Genomic DNA, 23,443 nt, shown 5'->3' on the forward strand with positions numbered 1-23,443 from the left:
ATGGATTGATTAACTTTCAATCCTGGCCCTTGTTAAGATTATTCAATCATAACCATCCATTGCCCTATTTTCCCTATAAATAGAGCTCTCATTCTTCATTTTCAAAAAAAGGATCCAAGTTTCATGCATCTACATTATAGTCTAATTTACTAAACATTTTAGTCTCTCTTTGTTAAATCGTCACAATAGCATTTTAATATATCATAGAGTATTCATGCTAGGATAAATTGCTAATCTTTTATCATGTCATCATCTTCATGCTAGCTTAATTATCATAGTTTCAATATCATATATCTTATAATGCATTCATGCATATAAATCAAACATCAGTCATTCTTGGAGTTGTCATCCATAAGTCACTTTGCTCAATGATCTGAGAGCAAAACATTGACTTTAGGGATCCTGTGAGATAGAGAACAATGGGACACCCCTTGGGAAGTTGAACCGATTGAATCAGTTCATACACTTGCACCAAGAGTCTCATTGGTGTGTGGTTCTTTTGGATTTGAGTTATTCATTTTCGTCACCATATTTTCCCACATACATTTATGGCACCCATCATGGGGTACATCCCCATAAATAACACTATTTTTTGTGAAGGACAAGGATTACAAGCACGTTGGAATACCCTTTTAGCGTGTCTGGAATATACTTTAGCACATCTGTGGCAAACAATAGTGCCTTCATCACACTGTTTAGTGCATAGGAGCCTCCTTGTAGCACTTTAGAGCTTATTTTTAGTGCATAACACTTTGTGTTTCTTTCTTGTGTATTGAGGTATCAGCATAGCGCATTCAAAAATCAGAGTAGCGCGTAGGCGTTATCCTTTAGCACTTTTGTACCTTTCTATAGCGCATATGTGCAGAAGTTCAGTGCGTAACTCTGACAGAGAAAAGGGATAGTTTGTAACAGAGTTAGAAAAATAGGCTTGTGTAAGCCCGCCTAAGGTTTTAATTTTTTTCACTAACTTTCTTTTATTGCAGGTTACTAATCATTTCTTGCAAATTGGAGGAGTTAGATTTGGGAATTTGATTGTTCTTTTTTTTCCTATCTTTTTCAAGTTGGTTTAAAAAAAATTCATTTCCCATTGGTTAAAAAGAACCTCATCACTTCTCGGGTGCTTAAAACAAGACCTTACTTTCTATTTTGCAAAAGGTTAAATAGAACTACAAGCAAACCTTTATTTATGCAAAGTTAAAAAGGATTTCACTTTCATTTTGGGTGCAAGTTAAAAAGAACCTCATCATTTATTTGGTGTTTGAAACAAGACCTTACTTTCTATTTTGCAAAAGGTTAAAAAGAACTACAAACAAACCTTTATTTTTGCAAAGTTAAAAAGGATCTCACTTTCATTTTGGTATGAAATAAAAAGAACAACATTGACGATTGGTTACATGATTTTCATTTTGTTGACCAAAAAAATGATTTTATTTTGTTGACCAGGTTTATTTTCCAAAGTTTTGAAGCACACATTTTTCTATGAAGGGCTAAAAAGAACACCATGCTTGTTGGAGAAACATCTCTAAATAGATCTTAGCAAATCATTGCCTTGGAATTTAAAAAGAAAATTGTTTGCCTTGTCTCGAAAGTGGAAGGTATATGCTATCCCCTTAATTGGGTGACCAAAAATCCAAACCACTCTCATGCTTTCTTTTACTTCAAGCAATTAAATCCTTTAGAAGGCCTTCCCTACCGAGTTTCCCTTAGTGCACCATTAATAGTCGGTGAGAGGGGAACGACCTAGGTGGGAAACGACTTTATCGCCAAGTGTTCCAACTCACTATAATCAAATGTGGAGGCTAATGAAAGTCCCCTTCAATGGTTTTTATTAGTGATTAGTCTTCCCCCAGTATCTTTAAGATACGTTAAGCCTTTGTTCTAAAGGTTGGGGAGCCTCTCGAGAGAGTTTATCACTGAAGACCGAACGGAAGCCTGATTAAGAACCTTAGCATTAGAAACTTTGAACCGATTTAGTCGCCAAACATTGACAATATCATAGTGTAAGGGTGGGGAAGAATCCGCCCCCAAGATCACTCACCATATATCTCCTAAGATAACTATTCAATTGTGAAGCAATTCACTTTTGGTTAATTTCTAGTAAAAGGCAAAAAAATGGGCGCCCCCTAGGGGGTGACAAGGTTGTTTGAGCTGACAGGGTATCAAGACTAGTGAGCTATGATATTGTCAATGATCTTTGAATAAAGAGTCTGCTTGATATGTGTTCTTTGTAATCCAAACCAGTGAAAACATCGGGGATTTGAAAAAATCCTCAAAAAAACATACACTACTTGTTTAACATAAACAAATTGTTATCTCTTCTATATGTCATGTTTTCAAGTCATTTTCAAAAAATCATCCATCAAATCACAAGTGTTATTTTTCAACATCACAGCAAAAGTATTAAACGAATAAATCAGGATAGTTAGCGCATAGGAGCAACAGCCTAGCACATCTCAATCCTTCAGTAGCGCATTTGCATCAAAACTTAGCGTTTTCACCACTCAACTTAGTGCATAATCAGTATCATACTGGTAAAAAATTTAGGTAGCGCTTATCAACATCATTATAGCACATTCAAAACATATTATAGCACTTTCATATCAAACATTAGCGCGTAACAGGGACATATTAGCGCATAACCTATCTAGCAAATTCATTATCAAACTGTATGAAATAGCGTGTGGGAAAGGCAACATAGCACATAGTGAACATTTTGTAGCGCTTCAAAAACTTTATTTAGTGCATCAGGTCTCTGTCTTAGCGCATGATCAATATTAGTGAAAGACAGAGAGCTAACCAATCACTTTGGAAAAAAATTATCAACAGTCTCAAATACCCTTTCAGGTCCTTTAGCAAATCCAGCAATAAAACTTTGAAAAAGATCATCAATGAGAACATTCCCAAAACCAACAAAGCACTCTTAGAAAGAGTTTTCAAATCATTAACTAACTTGAGATCAGACTTCGTCCAATAAAATTAGGGAGTATCAGAGCAGTGATCAAAGTTCCACCATCCAATGGATCCTATCAAAACAATACCTAGTTGGGTCCTCAAGTTGTCAAATCAAGTTTCCATATCGAGAGACTTTATCCATATCATTTGACACATTTTATCGTGGAGGTGAATCGAACTAAACCTCTACTTGATAAAGTAAAAATTGAGTGTTCAAATGAAGTATCCAAATCCAACATCAATATTTGATCATTTGTGTATGACCACTCCTCATATTTTGAGAAGAACAAGTCTTCATCAAAAGACAGGTTGAAGAAGAGACAACCTGATTCTAAGACACTTGTTAAAAAGAATAATTTTCTCTATATCAATCGTCAACTCTTTGCATCACATAGTGCATTCTTCTGTCATATGCGATTGTATATAGAAGGAAAAACAAATGAATTTGACAAAGAGCCTTTGAGAAGTAGGGCTTACATTCAGAAAGCGACATTCAACCAACAACTAAATAGTGGGGGAAGGATTAGCCCTGCTTTGTTCCCAAAGTTCTTAATCACTTATAACGAAGCTCGTCCTGAGCCACCAACTCCACCAAGAACCCCAATAGAAGAAGAAGAATTCATTACGGTAGAGATATATTAATGCTCGTTGTCACTTGATCTCAGAGAAACAAAAACAAGGAATCACAACCAAAATCAAGTATGGGTCATAGATTATCCAATCCTTTTGATGAATATGCAAATATGTGAGAAACAAAGATCATCGAAGAACTTCTCCAAAAATGTCAAGAAAATGCAACTTTCCAAAAACTTGTAGAAAGACTTATAGAAGCAGACAAGGAAAAATATCTACTCATGCTAACTAGCAAAGGAGTCAACATTCCTGAAGATTTTGATACAGAAAACTTAAGGAATATAGATGAGATAATTTCAAGAACAAGGTCAAGAAACTATGTCTATCAAGAACAACAAAGAGAAGAAGAGACACATGATCCAGAAAACATACGCAACTAAGATCACACCCATGAACAAGACAACACCCACGAACAAGACCATGCCCGCAATCAAGACAATCTTAATGAATGAGGGGAAGCTCCCCATCAAAGGACGAATGCACCCATGGCTACTCTTGCACAACTCCAAACACAGCAAAGACAAATGCAGGATGTGCAACAAGGAACTAAAGTATGATACTCCTTGGATGAAATCTGTCCTTATCCTTTTGATAGGAGATTGAACATGGTACCTTTTCCCCCAAATTCAGATATACCAAAGTTTAACAAATACGATGGTAAAATTGATCCCTATGATCACATTCGGGAATTTTGTACCATGAGCTTAGAGTTTTCTCACGATGACACATACTTAATGATATTTTTCCCAAGAAGTTTGGGAGGCCAAACAATGGAGTGGTTGTCTAAACTTACACCTCCTATCAGATCATTTGATGAGTTGGTAAACAAATTCATAACACAATACTCCTATAACATTCAACACGCAATCACCATGTTCGATGTGTGTAACACAAAACAAAAGAAAAATTAAACATTCATGGTGTCTCTATAATGGTGGATGCACATGGTTACGAGATATCCCCAAGATGTGCCTGAAAAGGAAAAGATGGAAATCTTCATCAAAAAATCTAAATAGCGAGATGAGTTATCAACTCAAACTCCAATGCATACCATCTTTTGCAAAATTGATAGAAAATGGTATCCAAGTAGAGGAAGCTTGCATCAATAAAGGAACATTGAAGTTCTTTAAGGAAGGTGTTAATTCATCAAATACTAACACCTTTTATCACACCATCCAATGATGATCAAAAAAGTGTTAATCAAGGCACTAACACTTATCAGCGAAATACCAATCAAGGAGCTTCAACATCAAACACCAACAAAAATCATGAAAGCAACAACAACACTAACTAAGGCAGCAACACTAACCAAGGGAACAACACAAACCAGAGAGGTAACACTAATACTTTTCCATATCGACGCATATATACACCATTAGGACAAACCTTAGAATTGGTGTTTTGGGAACTCTTGGTGAATAAGATCATCACATTGCTAGCTACAAGAAACTTTTAACCCCAAGTCAAACCACCTTGGTGGAATGACTCACATTATTGTGATTTTCATCAAAACAAATGACATAACACAAATGATTGCATGAGGCTGAAGAACATAGTTTAGGACATGATAGACAGGGGCTATTTAACATTTGATGGTCACAAAATGCATGGTGACCATGAAGCCTTAAAAAATCCTCTTCCAATTACGGCAAGAGAGGAGCTTTGACATCAAACAATACCAAAGGAGCTCATATAAATCACCTATATGAGAACACCATCAATCACATATCGGCATATGATAATCAAGTAAATGTCATAAAAATCAAGGACAAACAAGAACATGTGTCGATAAATATGACAACCAGAGTGCAAAAATATGTCTTCAAAGGGAACACATCAACATCTACAACTCTCCCCAAGACTCAATAAAATTGTTTGATCAACTACAGAGAACTCCCGCTCAGATATCTATACTTGAGTTACTCAAGATTTTTCCAAAACACAAATATATCTTGGAACAAGCACTTATGCAAACAAATGTTCCAAATGATTTGGACATTGATCAATTCCAAGCCATGGTGGCCCATATGATGGGGTCGTATAATATATCTTTTTCCGAACATGATGATGTCTCCTTGAATCATCCACATAACACCCTGATCCATATCGAAGTCTTGGTCTATAAACATCAAGTAAAAAGAGTGTTAATAGATGGAGGAGTTGGTCTCAATATCTGTACTTTAAAGCTTATCAGTGCATTGGGCTTCTCTGAGTAGTCTATTGATCCAAAAAATAAAATCACCATCAAAGCCTATGATGATGAAGAGAGATCGTCCAAAGGAACTGTAATACTGCGCATTCAGGTAGGTCCTATAAAAAGACACCATGTGCAAAGTCTTGGACAAAGACTTAACATACAATATACTATTGGGTCATCCATGGATCCATGAAATGCAAGCGGTGCCTTCCACATACCATCAATGTATCAATTTCCCTTGCAACAGACAGGAAATCTCAATATATGCAGATAGTAACCCTTTTCAGTATTGCAACACTATGGGGGCAGCTCAAGATAGCCCAGTTCCACACAACAGGGAGGCCAAATATTCCTCAGCATCAAATCATCGTCAAGAAGAACTCAAGTCTCTATCCATAGACTTTAAGAAAAAGATGAAAATCAAGGACCAAGGCATGGGGGAATACTCTTTTGAACCCCTATGTCTATCTAAATTGCCAACATCACCAAAATATTATGGACAACCTTCCACATCAAGACATCAGGCAACATAACCCATCACCAAGTTTGATGGTAAATTTATCCAACTAGGCACATTGGCCGATGAATCATAAGAGAAAGACATCCTTAGTTGGCTATACAAGGATGAAGAAGAAGTCAGAGCTGCTACCATGGAAGTGGTCGTACCAACAAAATAGTATGGAAATGGGTTTCGAATCATGCAACAAATGGGATACAATGGCAAAGGACCTATTGGCAAGAGCCAAGAAGGCATTATAGAACCCTTACAACCTCCTTCAGAATTTGCGAGAGGCAAAATAGGACTTGGGTATGGACAACATGTTCCGCCTATGCAGAAACAAAATAACTATCAAAAACCTCAGTGGAGAGCAAAGAAAAAATATAATGAAGGCTCATGGCAAGAAGCACTACACCAAGCAGCAGAAACAACAAGGAAAGAGCACAAACATCAAGAAAATGAGAAATGACAAGAATAACTGGTCATTCCAAGGGAGGAAGCTTCTTATAAGAAAGTGCATCATGTGCAAGAACCTAATCAAACTAAGGTGGAGCCACCCCCTGAAGAAATTACTACTCACCGAAGAAAAATAGTGTATGAACAAATGCAAAGAGTACAAGCAAGCACGGATCCCGAATCAAAAAAAGATACAAAACTGGTGTCAATCATCGGTGATCTTTTCTCACCATACAACATACCTGTCAGATACAGCGAGATAACCTGGGCTAGTAATTTTGAAAATTGATTCCAATGAATATGAGTGGGATAGTTGTTCTGATGTTATTGAAGACATTGAGGTGGATACCATCCACTCATACACACCCCTTTCTCAGGAGGGATGAGGCTCAGAATCTTGACTGCTTGAATTTGGACCACAACATATCTACGAGGCTAGTGAAAATGAGCAGCGACAATACAAACAAGTCAATATCGAATAAAATACCATCAAAGACCTTGAAAATATCATAGACCTCACCAGTAGCCCAAACAGCTATAATAATTTGACCGATGCGACTGCCCCTCACGAATAGTAGTAGGGGCCTCCCACCCACCCGCTCTAGCAAGGCTTGAACTTGCTACTTAGGATGGGAGCATACACCCCCGTACTAACTTATATATCCTCCCCACTGTCCTCCACCCCATGTTGGGATCTACCTTTGCCTCTACATACTTTTCTATATCATGACACTTACCGTAGCTGATCTTAACCCACCAAATGACTCCTTACCGCTCATATATCCTGATCTCATAGACTGGGAAGAACCCGAACATCATGATATACCAATATTCCCAAACGATGAATCCATTGTCCAATACCTATGTTCAGTCAACCTAGAAACATGCTCTACCAGTGAACAAAATAACAATATCTATAATCAGGGAATTTCCAAGTCTCTCAGTCACAAAAATGAAATAAACAATTGATCTAATGATGAAAACTAGTCAATGGCAGTATTACATCACAAAAAAGTAAAAATAAAGGATGTGTCTAAGGGTGAAAAACTTTTTAAGCACCTAAAGATGGGAGGCTTGGCACTCTTCCTAAACATTATCAAGAAAGGTTACCAATATTGATTGAGCCAACTCAATCAATAAACATCGGTACTGAAGAAGCGGTCAAAACCATACATATGGTAGAATCACTCATAGAAGAAGAACAACCAGATTTTATCAAATTCTTCAATGAAAAGCAAATCAATTTTGCTTGGTCATATGCTGACATGCCTAAAATAGATCTAAGCTTGATCATGCATCACTTATCCATCACTCTAGGAGCTAAGTCAGTCAAAAAGAAATTAAGAAAAATGAATCTACATGTGGCATTACTGGTCAAAGCAGAACTAAAGAAGTTATTAGATGTCAGATTCATCTGACCTATAGACTGTGTTGAATGGATCTCAAACATTGTACCAGTTTCAAAACCTGACAAAAGCATCAGAATATGCACAGATTTTAGAGATGTCAACAAAGCATGTCTAAAGGATGACTTTCCTTTGCCAAGCATTGAAATAAGTGTGGATCTAACAGCAGGCCACACAATGTTATCATTAATGGATGACTTCTCTGGCTATAATCAAATCACAATAGCCCCAGAGGATCAGGACAAAATGGTGTTCACCTGTCCATGGGGAACGTATTGTTGGAACGTCATGCCTTTTGGCTTGAAAAATGTTGGGGCAACTTATCAAAGAGCCATGACAACAATCTTCCATGATATGATGCATACCTTCATGGAGGACTATGTGGATGATTTGTTGGCTAAATCATTCACCCGAGTAGAACATCTAGGCATACTAGATAAAATATTTCAATGATTGGAGCAATTTAAGATCAGACTAAACCCTAAGAAGTGTGTCTTCGAGGTCACATCAAGCACACTGTTAGGCTACATTGTATCAGAAAAGGGAATCGAATTAGATCCAGCAAAGGTACAAGTTATCATGGAAATGCCACCTCCCAAGAACATTAGCCAACTCAGATCTCTGCAGGGATGGTTGCAATCCATTAGATGATTCATCGCTCAACTGGTAGATAAATGTCTCCCATTAAATCATCTACTTCATAAGAATGTACCTTTCAGATGGGAAAATAATTATGCAGAATCATTTCACCAGCACAAACAATATCTGATGAATCTGCCAGTTTTGGTACCAACGATAGCAGGCAAGTTGTTCATTCTCTATATATCAACAACAAAAGTATCAATGGGGGCACTACTAGCACAAGAAGACCCAGCAGTCAAAGAACGGGCTATTTATTACATCAGCAGAACTTTAAATGGATATGAACTAAATTATACATCCATTGAGAAGGCTTGCTTAGCAGTGGTGTTCACCTCTCAAAAGTTCTACCACTATATGCTAGCTCACATAATCAAGCTGGTAGCAAAAAATGATCCTCTCAAGTATCTACTCAGCAAGGCAGCTCTCACAGGACAATTGGCAAAATGGGTCATGATTTTGAGTGATTTTGATAACCAATACACAGAATGTCAGGCTATCAAAGGATAGGTAATTGTAAATCAACTAGCAGAAGCACCCCTACCAGGCCAACAACCAATGCAGGTGGAATTTCCAGACATGGATGTACTCACTATCACACCCAAGCAATGGACCCTGTACTTTGATGGGTCCTATACACAACATGGATCGAGTGTCGACATCCTTTTCATTACTCTAGAAGGGCACACAATTCCAAGATCTTATCGACTGATGTTTCCATGCACCAACAACATTGTTGTAAATGAAGCTTTGGTAACAAGGATCAAAATGGCTCTGGAATGGAGAATCACATAATTGAGAGTCTATGGGGATTCTCAATTAGTTATCAATCAGATCAACGATGACTATTAGACAAAGGATGATAAGCTAATGCCTTACAAGAGAATGGTGGATGATTTCAAATAGTACTTTGTGCACATCACCTTTGAGAAAATTCTAAGATTGGACAATAGAGCGACTGATGCAATGGCCATTATCGCTTCACTATAGCAAATTCCAGATAAACAGAGTCGTTACGAGTTCCTGGTAGAGCCATTATTTTCCCCAGCCTATGACAATTTCGCATCCCAAGTCATCTATGCCCTAACCAGTCTAGATTCACCCCTATACGGGACAATCTATGATTATCTCAAAAACAATACTCTCCCACCCGACCTATCTCACAACCAAAAATGCAGCTTCATCCAGCAAGTCACCCACTATACTTTAGCCGCTGACACACTTTACCATCGAGGCCTAGATGGTACTCTTCTTTGATGCCTCGATCGTAACGCATCTAACTCTGCCTTACACAAGCTTCATGAGAGTATCTGTGGTACTCATTCAAGTAGTCCTACTCTCACCAAGAAACTTCTGAGAATGGGATATTATTGGCCAACAATGGAAAGAGAGTCCTATCAATTTGCTAAGAAATGTCCTAAATGTCAAAGACACAACAACCTTATCCATGCACCAGTGCAGGAGTTGCAGTCATTCACCACATCTTGGCCTTTCTATCAATGGGGAATTTATTTGGTAGGGAAAATTCATCATTCTTCTTCAAATGGACATAAAATGGATTGAAGCAGTCCCAATGACCACTGTAACTAGAAAACAGATCTCATCATTCATTCTCAACTATCTCATTTGTAGATATGGCATTCCTAATTCTATTATCATAGACAACAGGTGTCCTTTCAAGAATCAAGATGTGTGAGAGCTATGTGAATGATTCAAAATCCAACATCACTTCTCCACACCATACTACCCACAGGGGAATAGTCAAGCAGAGGCATCAAATAAAACAATCCTGAAAATCCTCAAGAAAACAATAAATGATGTTGGCAAGGATTGGCATGTACAACTCAATCCGACACTTTGGGCCTACAAAACAAGCATTCGCACACCTATAGGAGCTACACCATATTCATTGGTGTATGGTTCAGAAGCAATTCTACCTCTTGAGGTAGAAATCCCATCTCTTTGAGTATCTTTGAAGGGCCTCATACTAGATGAGGCATATCAAGTAAACATGTTGCATGAACTGGAGCTTCTTGATGAAAAATGATAACATGCCTATGACCATCTCAAGGCATATCAGCAATGAATGTGAAGAACCTATAATCACAAAGTCATCCCAAGGGATTTCATAGTCGGTGATCTCATCCTAAAGGAAAATCCCAGAAATTAGCAAGATCGAGAAAAGAAGGGGAAGTTTGAACCTAACTGGTTGGGTCTCTTTGTTATCATATCAGCTTATGGATCAGGAGCATATCAGTTGTCAACTTCAAAAGGGGATGTGCTTGATGAACCAACTAATAGAATCCATCTAAATAAGTTCTACTCTTGAGTCATCCAATGCACAGATCAAGCGAAAAAGCAAAAAAATCAAAAAATCAAAAAAATACAAAAAAATAAAAACAAATCAAAAAGTGCAATAAAAACAAATGGTGAAAATCTGGAAGCAAGCGTTATTTGTGAGAGAAAAAATCCTTTATCTATCTATCAATTCTCATATCTTTGATCCATCTAGTCTTAGCTAATAGCCATCGCCAGAACACTTGTACATGCACCATTATCCTGAACACACATAGCGTAGTCACTATCCTTGATTATCTAAAAAAAAGTTATCCATATCATATCCTACCATAGCTTGGTTATCAATGTATATATACACATCAACAAATATCCATGACTGGGGGCAACATTCCTCTCACTTTGGCATTCAGGCAACAAGAAAGGATCGCAACATACTAAGGAAACCATTGTCAAAATTGCTCATCAAACTAGAAAACATGATTAGTATCCAACTACAACTTCAACACACACACGATGGATGATTTATTTTGAATTGTGATTTGTTTACATTTGGCATGAGGTTTTAACTATTTGTATTTTGATTTCTGAATCATTAGATCTCCTGAGCTACTCAAGGATACATTGAGCTAGAGAAGCAACGAGGGAATCTAATGTTTTCTTTTGTTTTTCGTCTATGAGGCAATCATTCATATGGTGCAAATTTGTCTCGAGACATGATTGGAAATATATCATTGAAGACATTTTCCACTTTGCACATGCAAATGGTTAACTCTTGTTTGTTTTACACAAGCAACACTTAGGTCGTCTTGTTTCAATTATACCTTGATGCTTGTGTTGTCTTGCAATATAAAAAATCCATGTATGTTTTACTCAAGTCATTATGGTTCAATTATACGATAATGCTTGTATTAAACTTTCAACATATCAAAATCTCAATGATGACAAAAAGAGCACAACAAATGACTAAACAGGAATGACAACGACGAGATTAAAGTGATCATTTAGTTGCATATCATTCTTAATAATTGCATTTTAGTTGCATATCATTTTACTATTGCATTTAGTTGCATATCATTTTAACTTGCATTAGTCTCTCATCTCACATCATACATCTCATTTTCAAGATACAGCTTGGTGCAGGAGCACCTCATGACTAAGATAATAAGAACAATAAAGGCTAAAGGACACACATGAGAATGTGACCTTTTCAATCTATGTAATAGGGTAGTCCTGTTTGTTTGATGTTTGATTTGTTTGTAATAAACCCCACCTTGTCACCCAATGACATGGATTTGGAAAATTGATAAGCCACCATGGGGATATCATCCTAGGGGTATTTGGTTGAATATTTTTCTAGGTGTTTATGTGTTGGAGATGTCTTAGAAAGGTTTAATGTCAGAAGTTGCTTAGACTTGACAACTTTTAATGACAACTTTTGGTTGCAAATAGCAACTTCTTTCCAACGGTCACCTCAGTTCAAAAGGTGGTTGATGACCATTGAGGAAGGTATAAAATTTCATCCCCAATCATCATTGGGAGGAGAGAATGAGGGGAGAATGACTTTGTAAACTTTGGCATCATTGAAGTAATAGATTTCTGAGAATTTCCTGCAATTCTGTTAATCTACGTGGTGTACCGTACTATACGATCATTTTTTAATTAGGAAAACTATGGGATGTGTTAGAGTGGCCAGTCAAATTTTAGATGCATCAATTTTGAGGTCCTAATTCACCAAGACAAGGAAGAAATCGGCAAATTTCTAAAAGCATTCTAGCTTTGACAATTTTGTCTAGGGTTTGCAAAGAAATGGCCTTACCTTGCTAATCCTTCATTGGTGGTTCACGGTTTTGGAGGGTATGCAAGTATGGCCAATTTATTTTAGGATTTGAAAGGCCTTTTGCAGGTTATGACCATTTGGAGGTGAGGGTTTGATGCATTAAGGTGGGCAACTCCATGTGGCCACCGGTAAGTGTAAGCAAACAAGTCTCACATCAGGGGTTAAAGGTGTGATCATGGCCTAAGACTTAGGAATTGGTGTATTTGCAATGGCTTAAGAGTATTCCTTGACTTTTTTTGGTGAGCTGAGGTCTATGTCTACACACTCCTTTGTAAAATAGGGCTAATTGGGCTATACCGGTCCCCTAACCACAGTAGGATTTGGATTCTTGTGTTCACTACCGATAAGAAACCTTAGGATATGTTTTGTAACCCCCAAAAGGGTATCCAGATCCGGGATTTGTTGTCTAGTATTTAGGAGAAACAAAGAGTTAAGTGTAGAAAACCGGTCTAGCAGGGCTACTAGGTTTTGTAGACCTTGTTGCAGCAGTTATCCAAACCAGTAGAGGGAAACTAAACTCAATGGTTGAAGGAAGTCTCCTTGACCTAGGGGACTTCAAATAAAACATTAATTATCCATTGTTGCATTGGAGAAGGGACCAAGCCATTATTGATCATAGGGTCTTTGTACCGGTAAATGAAAGAGACCTTGTACTGGTAGTCTTTTGTTTAGAGAAAGGGATGTGGGACTTGTCAAACTGATGTTCCTTAACCCATGGAGTGTTGTGTTATTTCTACGGTCCTTGGTGTGTTCTTGGATTAGGGGAGCCTATCCTATATCGACATCAGAACTCTCTGCATCAGATTAGTATCAGAGCAAAAGGAGGAATCCTTTTGGGAAGAAGAATAGTACATGTCAGCAGAAGAGTTAGAGGGTGAGGCTAGAAGAATGCTTCCGAAGATGAAAAATGTGGAAGTTTCTAGGATGGTGCAAGAGAATAGAGAAGAGAATGATTGGCTTAGGAAGTTGATTGAGAACTTAGAAGGCAAGCGGGAGAGAGGACCTGATGGCTTGGAGGAAGTGGGAGAATAAGAGGAGAACCCACAAGGGTAGGAAGAAGAGGAAGTTCCTGTAGAGCATAGGTACCTAGTCAATGCCTTGAAGTCTGTGGAGAGGAGAACCATGGACCAGAAATCAAACCTTCCTATTTTTAGTGGGAAGATGGATGTCAATGGAGTGATGGACTGGATGGAGTCCTTGAACAATTTTTTTGAATGTGAAGACATTGATGACAACCAAAAGATGAAGGTTGTCAAGTCATAAATGTAGGGAGCAGCCCTGACATGGTGGAATTTTGTGCAAGGAGAAAGAGTGAAAGAGTAAAGAGGAATAATCACCTCTTGGAAGAAGATGATTACTAAGATCATGGGAGTATATGTACCTGAGAACTATGAAGTCCAATTACACAAGAGAAGGTAGAATCTCAGACAGAAAGAGATGGATGTGTGTACCTATACGGAAGAATTTTAGAAATGAGTATAAAGTCTAAGAAGGTTGAAGATGAAAGTGAAAGAGTGGCAAGGTATCTAAATGGCCTAAGGTGGAACATACAAGAAGAGTTGAACCTCTTGTGCCCTGACACTAATCATAAATGTTATCAATTAGCATTAAAAGTAGAGGAGAAGCTCAAAAGAAGACAAGAGCATAGCAGTAGAGGAAGGGGTAAGCAACCAAGAGGAAGGAGAAACTTCTGAGGAAGAGGATCAAATTTTGAATTTCAAGGAGAGAGCAGTCCAGATTCCTTAAGGAATGACAGCAATAACAAAGGCAACTTCAGAGGTAGAAGGGAAAATTTCAAAGGAAGATCATCAGGAAGAGGAACAGAACCAATAAAATGTTTTAATTACAACCAAGAGGGACACATTTCCAGCAGATGCTCGGAGAAGATGGGGTCTAGTTCCCAAGGAGAAAGGAGAGACAATCTAACCCAAGAATCAGATTACCAAGGCAGTAGTAAACTTGATTCATATGGTTATCCAGAGGCTGGAGAGGCACTAATGTTGAGAAGAACCTGCTTGAAGGTGCTGACACCTATGGAGCCACATCAAAGGAAGTCTATCTTTCGCACCACTTGCCAATTAGGAGGAAAGGTATGTAAAGTTCTGGTTGACTCAGGGTCTACCAAAAATTTTGTGTCAATAGAAATGGTAGAGAAGTTGAAATTGAGGAGGATACCCCATCCATACCCCTATAAGGTGTCTTGGCTCACAAAAGGGCAACAAACTCTTGTAGAAGAGCAGTCATGGGTAGAATTCTAGATAGGAGCATATAAAGATAAGATTTTGTTTGATGTTGTTAACATGGATGCTTGTCACCTCTTGTTTGGAAGACCATGGCAGTATGACCTCAAAGCACACCATGATGGCTTTAGGAATACCTATTCCATCACAAAGAATGGCAAGGTCATAGAGCTACTACCCCTAACTGAAAACAATGAAGAACAGAAATAAACTGAGTCCAAAGTGATGATGATGGAGGGCAAACCATTCCTCAAGGAGATAAAGATGGAAGAAAGAATATGCTTTGCATTGCTTCCAATACCAACCTCAAAGGAGAAACTTGTTGCAGATGACATAGCAAAAGGAAAGGACAAGGATCTCAGTCTAGAAGTGAAGGAGATCATTGGTAAATACCTAGGCATAGTTGCAGATGGAGTACCAAGGAGCTTGCCACCAATGAGGGAGATCATTCACTGTATTGACTTGATCCCATGGGCCACATTACCTAGCAAGGTTGCATACAAACTCACACCATAGAAAAATGAGGAGATGGCAAGGCAGATTCAAGAGTTGCTAGACTCTGATCTGATTGGAAAGAGTCTTAGCCCATGTGCAATGCCGACAGTTTTGACACCCAAAAAGGATGGAACATGGAGGCTTTGTACTAATTCAAGAGCTCTCAACAAGATCACCATAAGGTATATATTTCCAATGCCTATGATAAAGGATTTGCTTGATTGTTTGGGGGTGCAAAATATTTTTCTAAAATTGATTTAAAGAGTGGATACCACCAAATTAGAATTAGGCCTGGTGATGAGTGGAAAACAGCCTTCAAAACAAATGAAGGGTTGTATGAATGGAAGGTTATGCCATTTGGTTTGTCTAACACCCCAATTACATTCATGAGACTTGTCAATGAAGTTTTGAAAGAATTCACAGGGAAATTTGTAATAGTGTATTTCGATGACATCCTAGTATTTAGCGGGACAAAGGAAGAACACTTGAGGCATCTAGACATGGTTTTGAAAAGGTTGAGTGAAGAGGAATTGATGATCAATATGGAGAAGTGTTTGTTCATGTCGGAAGAGCTCATCTACCCAGGATTTGTGATCTCCAAGGCCCACTTGAAGATGGACGAGGATAAGGTAAATGCAATTATTTCTTGGCCTACTCCTAAGACTATAGATGAAGTTAGAAGTTTCCATGGATTAGTTGCATTTTATAGAAAGTTCATAAGAGGTTTCAGTCAGATATGTGCTCCAATGTTGGAAACCATGAAAGGTGGCCAAAAGTGCAGGTTTTCTTGAACAAAGGAGGTGGATAAGGAATTTGAGACTCTCAAGAAAAAGGTATCCCAACAACCGGTACTTGCTTTACCTGATTTTAACAAAGTGTTTCAAATTGAATGTGATGCTAGTCATGTGGCCATAGGAGCAGTCATAAGCCAAGAAGATAGACCTATAGCATTCTTTAGTGAAAAACTCAATGAGGCAAAGAGAAAATATTATTCTTATGACCTAGAAATGTATGCACTAGTTCAGGCATTGAAAAAATGGAGACACTATCTGCTACCAAAGGAATTTGCGGTCTACACTGACAACCAAGCCTTGAGCTTCATTAACAACCAATAAAAGATAAGCCATAGGCATATGAAGTGGGTAGAATCTCTACAATCCTATACCTTTTCCATAAACACAAGAAAGGAGTAGCCAACAAAGTGGCTGATGCACTGAGTAGGAGAGTACTGACCATATCTGAAATCCAATTAGAAAGCATTGGGATTGATGCAATGAAAGACATGTATGCTGCGGATGAGGACTTTAAGGAGATTTACAAGGCATGTACTAAATTTGGTGAAAGGTATCATGTGGATTTTTTTGATCTTCTCCAAGATGGACTTCTTTTCAAAGGTGGGCAATTGTGTATACCAAAGTTCTCAATGAGGACTAATACCATCAAGGAAAAGCATAATGGAGCTATGGTAGGTCATTTTGGTTTGGACAAGACACTTGAATTGGTAAGAAGACACTACTTTTGGCCCAAATTGTAGCTTGATGTAAGGAAATTTGTAGATGCATGCACCATTTGCCAAAAGGAAAAAGGAAGAAGTACCAATGATGGTCTCTATTAACCCTTACCCATGCCCTCAAGACCTTGGGAAAGTGTGTCAATGGACTTTGTAATGGGTTTACCCAGGACCCAAAAGGGGTTTGATAGTGTATTTGTGATCATGGATAGGTTTAGTAAAGTGGCACATTTATTGCCATGTAAGTCCACTAGTGATGCATCTTATATAGCGGATTTTTTTTCAGAGAAGTAGCAAGGATTCATAGACTTCCATTGAACATAGTGTCTGACCAGGATGTCAAATTTGTTGGCCATTTTTGGAGAACTCTATGGATGAAACTTGGCACCAATCAATCCTTCTCATCAGCCTATCATCCACAAACAGATGGGCAGACAGAAGTAGTAAACTGGTCATTAGGGAATTTGTTGATATGTCTTACAAGGCAGCATGGTGAAAAGTGGGATTCAATCTTACCTCAAGCTGAGTTTGCCTAAAATGACACTATAAATAGAAGCACTGGGAAGTCACCATTTTAGATTGTGTATGGGTTGCATCCAAGAGGGGTATTGGAGTTGAGAAAACTACCCCACACAAATCCCATAAGTGCAGATAGTGAGAGGTTTTCTGAAGCCATAAAAGAAGTTCATGAGCAGGTCAAAATACAACTTCAAAAGTCATCAGAAAAATACAAAGAACATGCAGATTAGAAAAGGAGAGAGGTACAGTTTCAAGTTGGAGATTTGGTTTGGGCAAATTTGAAGAAGGAAAGGTTACCCAAGTGCAAACACACTAAGCTCATGCAAAGGAAAGTAGGACCATGTCAAATCTTGAAGAAGTTTGGCACCAATGCTTATGAAATTCAATTACCATCAGACCTTGGCATATCTCCTATTTTTAATGTTTGTGACCTAACTCCTTTTAAAGATGACTCTAATGCAGGTAACTCACATCAGGTCCTAGAAGAAGTAGCAAATATAGATTTTCCCAAACATGAGCCACCTAAACTTGAAAAAGTGTTGGACACCAAGATTGTAAAGAAGACTAGGAACAATGAGTATAAACAATACTTGGTCAAATGGAAAGGAAAACCAGACTCTTAAGCCATTTGGTTGGATGAAGATCAGATCAAGAAGCATGGCACTACATTACATGACTTCATCTCAAGTGGACTTGAGATTCATTCACCCTGGGATTATGTTGCAAGAGAACCTCATGAATAAGATAATAAGAGCAATAAAGGCTAAAGGACACACATGAGAATTGGACCTTTTCAATCTATGTAATAGGGTAGTCTTGTTTGTTTGATGTTTGATTTGTTTGTAATAAACCCCACCTTGTCACCCAATGACATGGATTTGGAAAATTGATAAGTCACCATGGGCATATGGGCCTAGGCATATTTGGTTGAATATTTTTCTAGGTGTTCATGTGTTGGAGATGTCTTAGAAAGGTTTAATGTCAAAAGTTTCTGAGACTTGACAACTTTTAATGACAACTTTTGGTTGCAAATAGAAACTTCTTTCCAGTGGTAACCTCGGTTCAAAAGGTGGTTGATAACCATTTAGGAAGGTATAAAATTTCATCCCCAATCATCACTGGGAGGAGAGAATGAGGGGAGAATGACTTTGTTAACTTTTGCATCATTGAAGTAATAGATTTCTGAGAATTTCCTGCAATTCTGTTATTCTACGTGGTGTACCATACTGTACGATCATTTTTGAATTAGGAAAATTGTAAATGTGTTAGAGTGGCCAATCACCTTTCATATTTATCAAATCTAAGGTCCTAATTCACCAAGACAAGGAAGAAATCGGAAAATTTCTGAAAGTGTTCTAGATTTGATAGTTTTGTCTAGGGTTTGCAAAGAAATGGCCTTACCTTGTTGATCCTTCATTGGTGGTTCACGACTTTGGAGGGGATGCAAGTATGGCCAATATATTTTATGATTTTAAAGGCCTTTTGTAGGTTAGGACTAGTTGGAGGTGAGGGTTTGATGCATTAAGGTGGGCAACTCCATGTGGCCACCGGCAAGTGTAAGCAAACAGGTCTCACATCAGGGGTTAAAGGTCTGATCATAGCCTAAGACATAGTAATTGGTGTATTTTGAATAGCTTAAGAGTATTCCTTAAGTTGTTTTGGTGAGTTAAGGTTTGTTTCTACACACTCCTTTGTAAAATAGGGCTAATTGGGCTAATATCGATCCCATAACCATAGTAGGGTTTGGATTATTGTGTTCCCTACCAGTAAGAACCCTTAGGATATGTTTTTTAACCCCCAAAAGGGTATCCAAATCCGATATTTTTTTTCTGGTATTTAGGAGAAACAAAGAGTTAAGTGTATAAAACTGGTCTGGCAGGGCTACTAGGTTTTGTAGACCTTGTTGCAGCAATTATCCAAACCGGTAGAGGGAACCTGAACTCAATGGTTGAAGGAAGTCTCCTTGACCTAGGGGACTTCAAATCAAACCTTAATTAGCCATTTTTTCATTGGAGAAGGGACCAAACCATTGTTGACCGTAGGGTCTTTGTACCGGTAAATGAAAGAGACCTTGTACCGGTAGTCTTTTGTTTAGAGAAAGGGATGTGGGACTTGTCAAACTGATGTTCCTTAACCCCTAGAGTGTTGTGTGATTTCTAGGTTCCTTGGTGTGTTCTTGGATTAAGGGAACCTATCCTATACCGGCACCGGGACTCTCTGCATCACATCTCATCATCATCATCATCATCTAGTCACATTCATCATTGCATCCCTCGCATGCATATCTCTCACATCATCATGGAATCTTTCTTCACTTTCATATCTTCATCATTCTTCCAAACTATCATCTATCATGTCTTATGCAGGATGTATCTTTCCTGAAACAAGATGTTTTGATCATGTCTTATACAGGATGTATCTTTCCTGAAACGAGATGTTTTGATCATGTCTTATAGAGGATATATAGTTCCTAAAACTAGATGCTTTGATCATCTTTGTCTTATATAGGAGGTGTCATTCTTGAAACCAAACTTGATCCTAATTCTATCAATCCATTTCAATCCATCCATTGTATCAGGTCTTATACAAGATGTATCTTTCCTAAAACTAGATGTTTTGATCATATCTTATACAAGATATATCGCTCCTGAACCTAGACGCTTTGACCATCTTTACCTTATACAAGCAGTGTCATTCTTGAAACCAGACTAGACCTCAATCTTATCAATCTGATCAATCATATCATTATCCCCATACATGAGCATATCATATCGACAACATGTAGAAAGCTAGATCGCATTCTTAGAAACATCTGAATTCATCAAATCCAACCATCATCTTCATCATCATCTGCAAAAGTCATATAGATTAAAAATATATCATATAGCTCATCAAAATCAAAATTGTCGCATCCATATCATATCATCATACACGTGTGACCACATGTTGATCCAAAAGAAAATCAATAATACAAGTCAGAACAAATCGTCAATCAGAATAAATAAATGTCCAAAGTCCCTGGATACCATTTTGAAAATCAATCAATCCAAGTCCCATATCAAAATCAAGCAATATATCAAAGTTCAGTCTCATATCGAAAATTAGTCAATCAGGACCCATACGAATCAAGACTCATACTAAATCTGAACCCATATCAAATCCGGACCCATATTGAATCAAGACCCATATCGAATCAAGACCCATATCAACACTTGAACCAAATCGACAATTGGGATTCATACCAACGCGACCTCGGTGGACATGTGGGGCATGTACGTGCTACGCCCACATTAGCCTTCCTCATTTCTTCAATATTCGGTGGACGTGTGGGGCATGTGCACTCTATGCCCACATTAGTCTTCCTCATGTTCTCAACATTCAGTGGATATGTGGGGCATGTACGTGCTATGCCCGCATTAGTCTTCCTCATTTCTTCGATATTCTATTTAATAAATTTATTGGTAGATAAATATAAAAAATATAACAATTCAAATCATCCAACTTTCGAAACTTGTAATACATTGTGTCACTGCCCTGGAAATCATAATTTTCTCAATTTATCTCCCGAGGGGGCATTATCATATCGAATCTCCATATCAATTTCATATCGACACCAACTTCATATCAACTTTGCATATCAAATCAAATCTACATTTGGGGCATCATATCGATATTTCGATACACAACATCATATCGATCAAATTTTGACAGCATATCCGCCAAATTTTCTTTGAATCAACATGTGCATACACGTCACTTCAAAGAGGGGCAAAATGTAGACGTATAAATCTAACCACTTTCCTAAATAAATATTTAATATTTATTTTAACCCCATTCCTCCTATTTATTAAATTCTATTTAATTAATTTCTTCATTTTCATCTATTTGATTAAATGAATTACTCAATTTATCTAATTAAATTCACCTAAGCCTTTTATAGCCTTTGATTAAATAAATCACTTTATTTAATTAAATCCCCTTTCTCCCTTTTTAATTAAATTTACATTTAATTAAATTGATCCTTGCAAATAAATAAATCTAATTTATTTATTAAATCCCCCACTTGTATTTATGCAAGTTGCACCTATTTTAGTTGAAATAAAGTATTTTTTATTTTAATTAAAATCCTTTTCCCTCCACTTGCATTTTCCTACATCTCCCACTTGCCTCTTAAACCCCTTATAAATTCTTCTTATCACTTCCAATTAATCCTAACTCATCTCCTAATTATTGTCACATTCCTAAGCAAAGAGAAGTCACTTCTCAAAGCCTCCAAAGTCTTTGAAATGCATTAAAGGCTTTATGTCTTCAACAATCTAACCCTCAAAGTCTCCTAACCATTAATGATTAACTCAACCTTCTTACATGGTTAGAGACTTTCTCTCTAACTTAACCTTCATCTAACCCAAGGGTCTCATCAAGCATTCATGGCTTTAACCTTGGTTATCCTATTAACCCTTGCACAAGAGTTTACCCCTTGGGTAAAAGCTTTATCCATTGGATAACCCTAACCTAACCTTAACCCTTACCTCCTAGGGTAACCTTCATGTCTTCTCAAGCATTTAATGCTTCTTACATCTCCTCACAAGCAACCCTTTGTTGACAATTGTCACCATTTCATTGGTGGGAATTGTAAACATGGATTGATTAACTTTCAATCCTAGCCCTTGTTAAGATTATTCAATCTTAACCATCCATTTCCCTATTTTCCCTATAAATAGAGCTCTCATTCTTCATTTTCAAAAAAAGGATCCAAGTTTCATGCATTTACATTATAGTCTAATTTACTAAATATTTTAGTCTTTGTTTGTTAAATCATCACAATAGTATTTTAGAAGCATTTTAATATATCATAGAATATTCATGCCAGGATAAATTGCTAATCTTTTATCATATCATCATCTTCATGCTATCTTAATTATCATAGTTTCAATATCATATATCTTATAATGCATTCATGCATATAAATCAAACATCACTCATTCTTGAAGTTGTCATCCCTAAGTCACTTTGCTCAATGATGGATGAATTACATCATATTTGTATAACTGTGGATAAATATTTGAATAACTATGGATGAATTACATCATATTCTAACTACATATGAGATGATGATTGATAATGATAAATATTAAAGGAAAGAGGTATCATTCAATGTGTCCAAGAAGCAAGTACATCCATATTTTGAAGATGAATCAATTTTGGAACAAGAAAAATTCATTAGAAATTTGTAGAGGTACTAAAAAGTACAAAGGTTAGTCAACTTTCAATGTTTTAATTATGGTGAAGTAGGACATTTCATGGCTAAGTGGCCATACAAAGATTCTAATAATAAAGACCAAAAGAATTGGAAGAAGTCCTCTCAAAATCAAAAAAAAATCTTCACTAATGAAGAAAGTTATTCATTTAATAAAGATGATTAATGTACTTCTAGAAATGAGGGCAACAAGACTCTATTCATGGATATGGAAACTGCAAAGAGTAATGGGGGAGATATTAAATATGGAAATGAAGATGATGAGGTGGATCTTGTGGAGGAACTATACTGCATTACCAAAGAAATAAAAAAAATTAAAGAAAATAATAATGTAACAAGTAAAAGATAAAGACAAGTCATCCTTGAATCTCAAGAAAATAGAGAAGCTAGTCATTGATCTAAAAATATAGGTGGAAGAAGAAAAAAGGATAGAATAAATAATGAAAGAAAGGTTACTAACAAGAGATAAGGATTGTGAAATTGTGACATTGAGAAATGAGATCTG

Source organism: Cryptomeria japonica, chromosome 3 (assembly GCF_030272615.1).
Source record: "Cryptomeria japonica chromosome 3, Sugi_1.0, whole genome shotgun sequence".
NCBI lineage: Eukaryota > Viridiplantae > Streptophyta > Pinopsida > Cupressales > Cupressaceae > Cryptomeria > Cryptomeria japonica.